Source organism: Glycine soja, chromosome 19 (genome assembly GCF_004193775.1).
Source record: "Glycine soja cultivar W05 chromosome 19, ASM419377v2, whole genome shotgun sequence".
NCBI lineage: Eukaryota > Viridiplantae > Streptophyta > Magnoliopsida > Fabales > Fabaceae > Glycine > Glycine soja.
Window position 1 is genome coordinate 7,398,786 of NC_041020.1, and position 12,787 is coordinate 7,411,572.

General features: G+C 34.5%; 1 long non-coding RNA gene across 3 annotated transcripts; it reads right to left on the minus strand.

Annotated features, from left to right (window-relative positions):
- Positions 1 to 1,320: 1,320 nt before the first annotated feature.
- On the minus strand, positions 1,321 to 4,861 carry LOC114398282. Of its 3 annotated transcripts, XR_003663568.1 has the most exons (10): positions 3,904 to 4,861; positions 3,493 to 3,823; positions 3,258 to 3,414; positions 3,037 to 3,160; positions 2,621 to 2,677; positions 2,365 to 2,424; positions 2,150 to 2,249; positions 1,814 to 1,938; positions 1,627 to 1,735; positions 1,321 to 1,524 (listed from the first exon to the last, which is right to left on the minus strand). It is a non-coding gene; the product is annotated as an uncharacterized LOC114398282 (long non-coding RNA). The 3 variants fall into 3 exon arrangements; XR_003663569.1 differs by having other exon boundaries at positions 1,814 to 1,906; positions 2,150 to 2,424; XR_003663567.1 differs by having other exon boundaries at positions 2,150 to 2,424.
- Between the last annotated feature and the right edge of the window lie 7,926 nt (positions 4,862 to 12,787).

Consider the following 12,787-nt stretch of genomic DNA (forward strand, 5'->3'; position numbering starts at 1 on the left):
AAAATTAAAATAAAATAAAATAAATAAACAAGAAGAAAATGCAAAGTCTTGAATTAAATAACAAAATAACAATAACAAAATAACTTTAATTGGCAGAACATGAATCAACAACCCACTATATCATACAATTAGCACAAAGAAAAAATAAATTAGGGGAAGAAATAATTATTCTGGGTTGAAGCGCGCAAACGTTATCCTTAGAGAGAAAATGCCTCCACTGCACTGGTAGGAAATGTTAATAGTTATACCTATAATATAATAAACAATGACAACATGATTTCTGTCAGACCCTAATTTCGTCTGGGGACTATCATGCATTGATGTTTTGATTCTCGCCAGTCGAACCGCGTTGTTCGACACCAATTACTGCACAAGACGAAAGATCGTTCAATGTTTTGATCAAGAATGCGAAAGATACAAAAAAAAAAAGAGGGGCAAAAAGGTCTTTTTACTGAGTTTTCTGGACCCTAGCTCGCCCAGGCAAGCCTCTGGCTAGCCTGGGCCCTCAGAAGACATCAGGCTGAAGGAACCAGCTCGCCTGGGCTAGTTGCAACTCGCTTGGGCGAGCCAGTTACTTCAGGAGTAAGTCTCAGCTCGTCTGGGAGAGCTGCCATGGTCCCAAGTGCCTTCTTTTCTGTAAATAGGCGTAAAAGGAAGCTGAGGAAGGGGTTCCAACATTCAGCATTGAGAGAAATATTGAAGAAAAAGAAGAAATAAGAGAAAACGAAGTCGAGGCATTATCGAATCGCGACTGTGATCAACCTCTATATTGTTCTTCGTTCGGTGTTCTTCGTATGACCATCGGTTAGTTTTGCTTTTAAGATTTGAATGTGATCTATGCACCCTTAGGGATCCTCTTTGTTGTTTTGTGCATATTCATCTCCTCCTTCTATAATCGGTAATCTCTTTTCTTTTGTAAAGTTTAAACTTAACCGATCATTAGCGTCGTAAAGTTGTCTTTTAGAGGGATTGAAAGTTAACAAATATAACCAAGATAAAATCAACGCATAACTGAATTTCTCCTGTCGGAGTCACTTGAGATCGTTCAAAGGTCCAACGCCTTAACGACCCTTTTTGTTATTGTAAAGAATCTTTCAAAAGCATAAAAACAATTTGACACACAAACTTTCTCACTTTAAAGAACTATGTTGATCTGAATTTCCCATCGCACTTGAGGATACGTAGGAGCAAGGGCACCCCCCTGTCGACCCCAAAAAGTAAAAAAAATATAAAAAAAGAAAATTACACAATTTTGAAGTCATGTTTTGCACACTCGGTCAAGGGTTGTTGCCCCTTGTGACGAGCGCGTGGGGTGCTAATACCTTCCTCATGCGTAAAAATCTCCCGAATCCTTATTTTCAAAATTCGCAGACCTTTCTTTTTTATTTTTCTAACGTTTTCCTCGAATAAACATTGGTGGCGACTCCCACGCATTTTCCTTTTTTGGAAGACACACCTTTGGCTTTTCGCCCGCACTCCCATCATAGAGTAGGTTGCAACAATTTCTAATTCATTAATCACAGTCTATGGAACAACTGTGTACGTTGACAACAGAGTTAGCAATGTCAATGCAAAAAACATGATATTAAAAATATAAAAACCTCAGCTAGTTAATGTGATGCATACCTTGTATTTCATGTCTTGACATTTGACACCAATCACAGCGTGATATCCTATTGTGTTATTGCTTCCAATAATAGTACATCCAGGATGATCATCACCAACAAAAGCACCACTGTTCAAAACAAATACTATTCAACAAAGCAAATCCTTAAGAGAAAATAGTGATATTAAGTCTGAACTCAAAACTCACATCATCAACATGCAATTGTCCCCTAACTCTGTACTTACAAAAAGATGGCTTCCGGGATATAGTTGACAATCATTCCCCAGCTTTGCAGAGGAGCTAACAAAACAAAAGGGACCAATCGAAACACCCTAAGCATAAAATGGTTGATGAATGTAGAACATTATTAGCTCCACTTGACAATTTGAATTGATATTTATGTGAAGACTGCATCTTAGCATTGCTCAATATAATAAGAAATAAAGTGTAATACATATTAGAAATACACATTTAAGTGTGGAGAACAGACACCAAGTAAAGTTCTACCTGCTTCATTGAATATATTATTGGTATAGTACTTACTGAGGCAACCGCAGAAACCGAGTGATTTTACTTTGATGAATATCAGCTTCTTGAGCATAGACTTCACTTAAACTCCCTAATTGAACTTTATATTTGTTGTCTAGAAATATAGAAATACATGTGAACAATCGGTGGAACACATTCATGATGTAGATATGATAGGGCCTCTACTGCTCCAATAGCAATAATGATTTTTTCTTCTTGTGATAATGTACCTCTCTTGAAATTAGGCCTTAAACAATTGTTTTAATGCATTAAAAGACTCCCCTCGCCCCCTGCCAAATATTTGCATCTCAGGTCACAGTTCTTCAACATTAAAAGAAAGTTATTTTATTGGAAAAAATAAAAAACATTCAAAATCTATAACTACTTAACAACAACATCACAACAGTAGGCAAAACCAAGTTCAAGCATACAGCTGCATGACACTTTAAAAAACATCTCAATGAATGGCAACAACAAATAACTTACACTATCACCAACATAATTAATCCTGTGCATTGTCGATATGGAAGGCGAAGCTTCATCCTTAATAATAGAAGAACGAATTCAGTTATTAGTAACTAACAGAGTGAATATTAAACACAACAACAACTACAAAAACGTTACCTAATGTTGTAAGGTTGGAAGCTTTGAAATAAAAAACTTCATTAATTCATCATCATCATCAAATAACTGAGATACCGAATGGCGTGTATTCCTACGGACAACCTTAAATTTGAATGCTAGTGTTTTGCCCAGAACACGATCAAGTTCTTCTAATATATCTCTTGCATCAAATACTCCATCCTAGGTAATTAGATTTATGGAGCCATTGATTTTAAGCATACCACAACAATACTATCCATGCAAAATGAATACAACAGCAAACTATGTGTATTCTTTACCTCATCAATCATTTTCTGCTTAATCTCATCTGCAGTCTCTTTTATCAGCGCATAACATTCTCAATCCCACAGTGTAAAAATTGTAGACTCATTAGGTTGACCAACTCTGACATCCACACGAAACCTATGACACAAATTAGTGCATCAACAACTATGCAAATACGTAACAAAATTAATTCGAAGCAGGTTGTTATTTCACCATGAAACAGCATGCAACTTACTTTGCAACTGTACTTGCACTCATATTACCACACCTAACACATACAAATGACGAACCCTCTCCATCAGCTTTTTGTTACATTTGGGACACCCATCATAAATCCACCCATTTGCTACCAACAACTTGCTTATAGTAGCCATAGTGACGCACATACACTCCTACAACAAAAATGATTATTTGTAAAAATGAACTACAATATTTCAAGCCTAATAAATGCATCAAATATTAACTCAAACCTTTTTCAATTGGCTAAGTTGATCAAAGCATTTCACTTGGGCATTATAGAGAAACCGATCCGCAATAGAATACATAAAAGATCCTGAAATTTGACTGCCTATTTGGGTACACGGAACTGTTGTTACCTGTGTCGGATCAATTCTAAAATAGGTAAACATATGTCCACATGATGAATAAATTTAAAATATTCACAACTAAATGACAACATAGATTGAAGTATCATGAATGCAGTGACAAACTGATCCTTGAACTCCAGAATTTCTTTCATGTCAGTATTCACAAAAATTTGAGAACCATACATTGAATTCTATATTGTTATTGGATAAGTGCCTATACAAAATGAAAGAAGTTTACATTAGTTAAAAATCAAATGTATATTTACAAAAATTCACTTACAATGAAACAACAACCTTTTGCTTCTATGATTTTAGCCAGACTGAGCAACAACACCACAGGACCAGAAACATGCCTATCAAAACAATCCTTAAACTCCAGAGCCAGTGACTCCCACAAAGTACAACTCATCATACTTCCACTATGTCACATTAAAAAGGAATTATTCATGCAGCTAACATTTGAAATTGACTCCAATTTCTGTTTTTGTAAACAATAATGAATATCATCCATTCTTCATAGTAAACACAACTTTCTTTGGCTTGCCGTGCAGATTCCACTGCCAAATCTCAACAACCTCACCAATAACATCTTCAAACAAAACCCATTGTTAAACAAAACCCATCATTAGACAGACCAACCACACAAACATTTAAAGTTGTTCAATAAGCACATATTTTAAAAATGTACCTATCAAAAAGTCAGTGATGACTGATGATTAAGCCACTTACAATGTCATCAAACGTTGTAAAATTGAACATTGTTTTAGGTATTTCTGGTATTTCGTGAGTTGTGACTTTAGTTGCTTTTACAAAATTTATTTTAAATCCATGACATGTTGCTTTATAATGACCACTATTTTTTTCAACTTCAAAGTTCTAGATAACATATGTGTGACCAACATCAAAATTAGCATTGTTGAGTTGAACATCAACATTCCTCATTTGTGCTAGAATTTTATCACCCTAGACAATCAACATGAGCAGTGGCATTTTTTAAAAGATTTGCTATAAACAACAATCAACAACCAATACATACAACATATCTAGGAAAAATCAGTTAACTTGACCTTCTTGTCAACTAAAATTAGCTCAACAACACACTTAGGCGATCTTGGTATGGTCCATATGTTAATCACTCGAACAACAATCTTTCAATTTTCCTTTTTGTCATCTATTTCAGCTATCGAGGTCAACCTTCAAAACAAGGCTACACAAATACACAAATTACAGTTATTCCAAACAAAATATGGATGAAAATTGAAAAACCAGAACTTAAAGGAACTGCTATAAAATCCATACAAGTTGCCATTAAACTTTCAACACTAACTGCAAAAATTCCAAGTATCCAAAAACATGATGTTCATAAAGACATTAAACATCCATTAGGCTAAATGAAATCATATACAGAGCAATACACACTTACGAAACAGAATGAGTTGTTAATGTGACAGTGGTAGAAGCTTCCTACAGCACAAAACGAAAATGCACAATAGACCAAATGTTACTACAGTTGGTATGGCAATAATATAGTAAACACACAACAACTAAAAAATAAGCGTCGTAACCTTGTTGAGCAACCATCGTTCAACAACCTTTAAGAATAAATGTGGTAGAAGCAAAGGAGGAAGATGAGCGCGCGTAGATGAAACCTGTTACTTTCAAATTGGAATTTTAAACATGTGGTAGAAGCCTTAGGTCACCTAGTAGCTCTAGAACCTACTGAGAAGAAAGCTATCAGATTTCAAAATTAGAATTTGAAACAAACCACAAAATGAAGGAAAGAAGCAGAGGAGGAAGATGAACGCGCGTAGATGAGCATTGAGATTGGCCGATGTGACCTCGGAGGTCTGCTGTCTAGCGTTGTAGGAGCCTAGGCTATGCATTTAAAAAAAAATCGAAGGATTAGCATGAAATAGTGGAAGGATTGAAGCAGAATGGAAGCAAGGGAGCGAGGAACGCATGCGGTGAAATAAAAAATAGCAAAAAAAGTGAGAGAGCGACACATGGCAAGCTTGGTTGTTCTTTTATTACTAACAACTAGTGGAGTGCCCGTGCGATGCACGAGTCGGTATTTTACTGTAAGCGAAATAAATACTATTTGTCAGGGTGTTGTTTGTATCATTCGACTGTAAGTGACATAAATAATATTTGTCAGGGTGCTGTTTGTATAATTTCTGTAAGTGACATAAATACTATTTGTCAGGGTGCTGTTTGTATATAACATAAAGATAATTTGTATCAAGATTTGATTGTGTTGAAAAAATTTTAAAATTGATTTAAATTATATAAAAGAAACATAGGAAATAAATTAAAAAATATTGTGGTTTTGCAGGAAAATTTTTATTTTAGATGTATTTTATTGTGAAGAGGGACTCACTATTAGAAAATACACTTTCAACATCGGTTATTTAGAATATTCTACATCGTCAATGTTAACATCGGTTTTGGAGAACCGATGTTAACATATATATGACAACATCGGTTCTCTAAATACCCGATGTTAATATACAAGAGTTGACATCGGTTATCTACACATAACCGATGTTAAAATACAAACGCTGACATTGGTTATACACAAATAACCGATGTTAATATACAAATGTTAACATCGGTTTTCTATTACAACCGATGTTAAGGTTCATATCGACATCGGTTTTTGTAAATAACCGATGTTGTTTATGATATTAACATCGGTTTTTGTTAATAACCGATGTTGTTTTCAAGTATTTTTTTTATATATACTTTCTGTTTTTACAATAAATCCAAAATTGTACCTGTCAAATGCAATTTCAGGCCCAATTCACAGCAAATAACCATTTTATTCTGCTTTCAAGCAGTTTTAATGATAATAAATATCAAATAATTGATTTATCATAAAGAACAATCATCAAATGAATTCAATGTTCATGTTACATAGAAAATGTAAAAAATGTTAAACCAAAGTAAACTAAAGCTAAAGATAATGTCCCTAAATCCTAGGCCTGATCTCTAACTCGGAGATAAAACTGTGCCCACTGAATCCGCAATGCTTTTAATCTCTCTGGCTCCAATGGTCTTGCATCATTAAAATACTGCATGATGAAATAAATCATAATAAGTTAATAATGTAATACAAATTATAAATAAATCAATTTTGTTTGAAATAAACTTACCGCTTCCCAATTATTCCTAAAAGTTCCTAAAATGATGGTGGACATCCAATGCATCACATAGTAGCCGCACTCTCCAAAATAATCCTGAGACTGGGACTGGGACTCTCCAACACGCAATGCAACAACTCAAAGTCAAAACTCAAAACAAATCACTTGGGGAAAATTTGAGAATTCAAATGACCTAAGCCTTCGAGTTCGAGTACTTAATGAATATTAGGTATCAAACTAAAAGAGTATTTAAAAAAGTCAGAAACTAAAACAATTATTAATACTTACTATCTCAAGGACTAATATGAGGATCTACTGATAGGTGTTATCTTCAAGCATAAATAAGAGTATAAGTGACAATAGGTTAACCAGTGAACATGGTCAACCTAACGTAAACCAAAATTTCTGTTCTGCCAAATGCTCCAAACAGCTGCAAACCAAACAATATACCAGATGTATGCTTTTTTTCCTAGAGCAATTAATCAAGCCCTTGAATTGGAGAAAATGACTTGTGGTATTCACATGCTTACATGCCTCCATACCCCATGTTCTCCATAAATATGCAGAGTTTTCACATTCTAAGAATAAAATGACTTGTTTAGATGTTATTCCTTCTGGTTCGAGTAATAATAACCATGACAATTCTCTCCATGTTTTCTTTGATATTGATTTTCTTTTTTGGAGAAAACAAAGAGGAGAACGAGCAACAGTTTGAAGGTTGTACATTCAGGAACTAAAGAATTCAAAATAGCTAGTAATAAGAAGGATTTGTTTTTGGGATTTTCTGAGCACCAAGAGCGGCTACGCAAGAAGCTTGCACTTGAGAAGGGAAGGATATTTGCAGCTAATGAACAACTTTCTTAACTATTTGTCCTTCAGATTTTACTGTTTCTTTTTGCTAATATGTAAATATAAATAGTATAAGGCTATGGCTTATGGACATGGTCTTTTTTACCCCTAACAATCTTAGAAGTAAATATAGACCATGTTTTTACGCCATAGCCTTATACTATCTATATTTACATATTAGCAAAAAGAAACAGTAAAATCTGAAGGACAAATAGTTAAGAAAGTTGTTCATTAGCTGCAAATATCCTTCCCTCCTCAAGTGCAAGCTTCTTGCGTAGCCGCTCTTGGTGCTCAGAAAATCCCAAAAACAAATCCCTCTTATTACTAGCTATTTTGAATTCTTTAGTTCCTGAATGTACAACCTTCAAATTGTTGATTGTTCCCCTCTTTGTTTTCTGCAAAAAATAAAATAAAAAAAAGTACCTCAGCAAAAGATAGTTTATACTATAATTAAGGGTCAGTACTAGATGTACTGAAGTGTACAACATATAGCATAGGCAGTGAGAAACACTGCCCAAATAAGACTGAATACAATGACAGGATATGTCAGCCCCCCCTAGGAAAATTCCTACCTCAAATTAGACAACCAGTGATTAAAGTTGGTATTAAAATCCTTCTCCATACACCTAAGCCAAGACCAAGTATGGAATAATGTCTCGTCCATGACTTTTTCGGGAATGAAGAGCTGGTTATTGAAGACCATGTTGTTTCTGTGCTTCCAAATGGTCATAGACAGTGCTATCCATAGTGCTTCCCATCTTTTGTCTGTGCTTCTTTGCGCATTGCAGTGTGAGAACTACAAGAAATGATTTTTTGGTTCTATGGGGAGCACACAAAATGGTGGTATTACAGCTACTAAAATCTAGAATTTAAAGAAGGATCTGAATGCTTTGGAGGCTGGAGTAAATGGTTCAAACATATCTCAAGCTGAAATGGAGCTTAAAAAATCTTTGCAGGAACAGCTGTGGACAGCAGCTATAACTTATGAATCCATGATGAGGCAAAAATCTAGAGTGAAGTGGATAAGAGAAGGGGATACAAATTCAGCTTATTTTCACAGATTGATTAATCATAGAAGGAGGGTAAATTCTTTTCAAGGTTTATTCATGGAGTCCTTGTGGTTAAATTTCTGGTTAAATTTGGTTACCAATCTTATGATGGCCTTTGGTTAAATTTCTGGTTATATGTATTGGGGTCCTTGTGGTGGGTTTTGTTTGCTTTTTGGAAGGTGGCACTTTTGTGTCTTGTATCTGTTATTTTCAGTACCTCGGTACTGTTCTGTTTATTAATAATATACATATTTTTGCCTTCCAAAAAAAAAAGTAGCATGGTAATAGGCAACTTAATTGAAAATCTCATAATTATATTTTACTTACACTAAAAGCTAAGGAGGGCTGAATGGTCTGATGAGAAAAGCTAAGGAGGAGAATATGTACAAGGCATATCAAGTGGGATCCAATAAAGTGGAAATCAGTCTTTTACAGTTTGCAGATGATACTATCTTTTTGGGGGAAGCGGACATGGAGAATGTCAAAACAATTAAGGTTGTCCTAAGGTCCTTTGAACTTGCATCTGGCCTTAAAATTAATTTTGCCAAGAGCACTTTTGGAGCTTTTGGTCAAACTGACCTTTGGAAGTAGCAGGCAGCCACCTACTTGAATTGCCAGTTGCTGGTTCTTCCTTTCAATTACCTGGGAATACCCATTGGAGAAAACCCAAGGAGATGTACTATGTGGGATCCTATCATCCACAAATGCGAGAGAAAGCTAGCTAAGTGGAAATAGAGAAATATATCCTTTGGGAGGAGGATTCATTAGCAGAGAAGTACCCTAGACTTTATTCAATCTCATTGCAGCAACATCAACTCATTAGATCCATGGGAATGTATCAAGACATGGGGTGGGAGTGGAACTTTGCTTGGAGAAGAGCCTTGTTTGACAATGAGATCACCTCAGCGGCTAACTTTCTCAAAGATATTACATAAATTAAAATCCAGCAACAGGTTTCAGATACTTGGGAGTGGTCTGCAGATCGTGAAGGACAATATTCAACTCGCAGTGCCTATGATTTGATAGGAGAAGAAGCAACAAATAGCAGTCAGGAGGAATATTTTGAGAAGCTTTGGAGGATAAAGGTTCCAGCTAGGTTTCTGGTGTTTGCGTGGAGATTATTAAGAGATAGGCTGCCGACAAGAAAAAACTTGCAGAGAAGACAGATTCAACTCACAGATTCACTTTGTCCTCTCTGCAGAACCCAACAAGAGGATGCATCCCATCTTTTCTTTCACTGCAGCAAAGTTCAACCCATATGGTGGGAAACCATGTCATGGCTGCAAGTTAAGGGTGCTTTTCCATTAAGCCCACAGCAGCACTTCCTTCATCATTTGGGTGTTCAACCTCCTGGTGTAAGAAATAATAGATGGCATTGTTGGTGGCTAGCTTTAACCTGGTCCATTTGGAAACTTAGGAATAGTATAGTCTTCTCTAATGCGAATTTTGATGCTAATAAGCTGTTTGAAGAAGCCATATTCCTTCTATGGTCTTGGCTTAGGGGTTTTGAGAAGGATTTCACAGTGCATTTCAATCACTGGTCAAGTAATCTACCACAAAGTTTTATGTATCAGCAGGGGATTGCATAGTTATGAGATTTATACATGTAAATTCATATGCATTTTGTATCCATAGCTTGGTTCCCCCTCAGAATATCAATGTCTGATTGTGGAACCATTTATATGGATCTTCTTTGTATTATAAGTACCTCTAGTACTTCTTTCAATATATATTATTTATTATAAGTACCTCTGGTACTTTTTTAATATATATTATTTGTAGACAATAAAAAACTGCTAAGATTAACAGTTTATCATGGCTGAAAATGCATAACTCTTGGTGAACGTGACCCTAAGCAGCCAAATAAACATGCCCTAATAAATGCCTAGGATAAATCCAGTTTTATATTAAATTCAAATGTTCAAAAACATAAACTAATAGAACAAAGGCTTCACAAAAGGAATGTACCTACAAAGATAACAACAGCATCAACAAACACCTAGCTTTTCTTTTATTCCAGTTACTTATCAACAGACTAATAGGCAAGAACAAAATACTAAACATTTATTTAATTAAATCTAATAAAAAATTTACTTCAATAACATTATTTAACAAAATACTTGCAAGGTAGGGGTGTCTTCTAAGAACTGGAGGGAGCTTTATCTATACTTAAGCATTACTTGCTCAAGAAACAAAAAATATGTTCAAACAACAACAGTCAAGCCCCCTCTGTTGGACAGTAAAATGTTAAAGCAATTGCAAGCAATTTCAAGACCCCCGTGGATCCATCTACATAAATCATGGTTCATTCTCTGTTATAGTGCAAACAGAAACGTTACTAAAAATCATGCAACATTACTTATTACTACCCAGAAAAAATAAAATAGGTCAAATGAAGTATACAAGTTAGTGTTACCTTGATCAAGAGAACCCAGCAACACACGCACGTCAGTGGAGCCTGTAGAATCGCAAACAAAAACCTTTTGTTTATTATCCGATGCCACTCTCAATTCGGGTCAAACCACTCACAAGGAAACTTAGCATAAACGAATTTGACCTACGTACCTCACGGAGAAAGCTTTGACCTTTGAGCAGCGACGAGTGTTTCAGCACCCTAGTAGCAACAGTGTATGTAGGGTTTTCTTTGACCCAAGACAATGTGGGTTCTGTGGGGTTCCAACGACGACAATATGGGTTTTCCGGCACTGTAGGGGGTTCTGTGGGTTCCAGCGAGGACAATGTGGGTTTTCCGGCAGTGTAGGGGGTTCTGTGGCTTCGACCGACGACAATGTGGGTGTCAAGGGAGCGGTTTCCGGCAGATTTCAAGCGGGAGGAGAAAGAGGAGCGATTTCAGGCAGGAGGATGACAAAGAGAAGAGGGAGGGCAAGGTTTTCGAGCGCGCGCGGCTTGTGAAATCTCAATTTTTTTAACTTATAAATATAACAACATCGGTTTTTAATGGATAACCGATGTTAACTGAATATAGTTAACATCGGTTTTGTAAAAACCGATGTTAACATCAAATACATTACATCGGTTTTTTAACAAACCGATGTTAAAATCAACTCCTTAACATCGGCTTCCTCAAAACCGATGTTAACTCTATTAACTTAACATCGGTTTTGCCCAAACCAATGTTACCATATTCATCTTAACATCATGTTAACATCGGTTTTTTAAATAACCGATGTTAACATGAATTAGTTAACATCGGTTTTTCTAAAACCGATGTTAAGTAACTTCATTTAATTATAAAAATGTCACCGCGCTTTCGTTAACATCGGTTTTAGCTATAACCGATGTTAATTGGACGATGTAGAAAACTTTTTTTTTTAATAGTGACTAAATCTTCATAATTAATAGACATATGAAAGTAATATTTTCATTGTAAAAGATAATTGACACTTAAAAAAATAAGTTTTTTTGTAAAATAATTTTTAGTGTTTGTTTTAAAAAATATTTAGTGGGCATATGAAAGTAATATTTTTATTATAAAAGATAATTTACACTTATAAAAAAATAATGTTTTAGTCTTTGTTTTAAAAAATGTTTCAGTATATAAAAATAATTTGTTGTTATGTTAAATAATTTTGTAATCTCTATAAATAATATTATTTAAAAATAACCTTTTCTTATCCTAAATAAATTTTAATCTAATTCAGCAAAAGAAAATAATTATAATCATGTATAAAAAAAAATAATGTTTTAGAACAATTTTAGTTATGTATGATTACGGAACACAAAGTTAATGCTCTTTGTAATTTAAAGTTAAAAAACTATTCTAGCAATTTGAATGTAAAAAAATATGCAGCTTAAATTAATTTAAACATATAGCATTTTAATAGTTAAAAATTGCTAAACTTAAATGCAATTTTGTTTTTTAATTTTATTTAATCTACAATTTGATCTCTTTATTTTATAATTAAAACATTTGATTATTCTATTTTTAAAAATTCACAACTATGATCTCTTTATTGCAAAATATAAATATTTGGTTTTTATATCTTTAAAAATCCACAATTTTTGTTTAATCTTTAATTTTTTGTATATTTTATTTCTTTTTTTTACTCTGTGTTGTTGTTTTTCAAATGCAGGACGGGAATGAAAGAATCCATTGTTTATGTTACTATTGACTCTCTT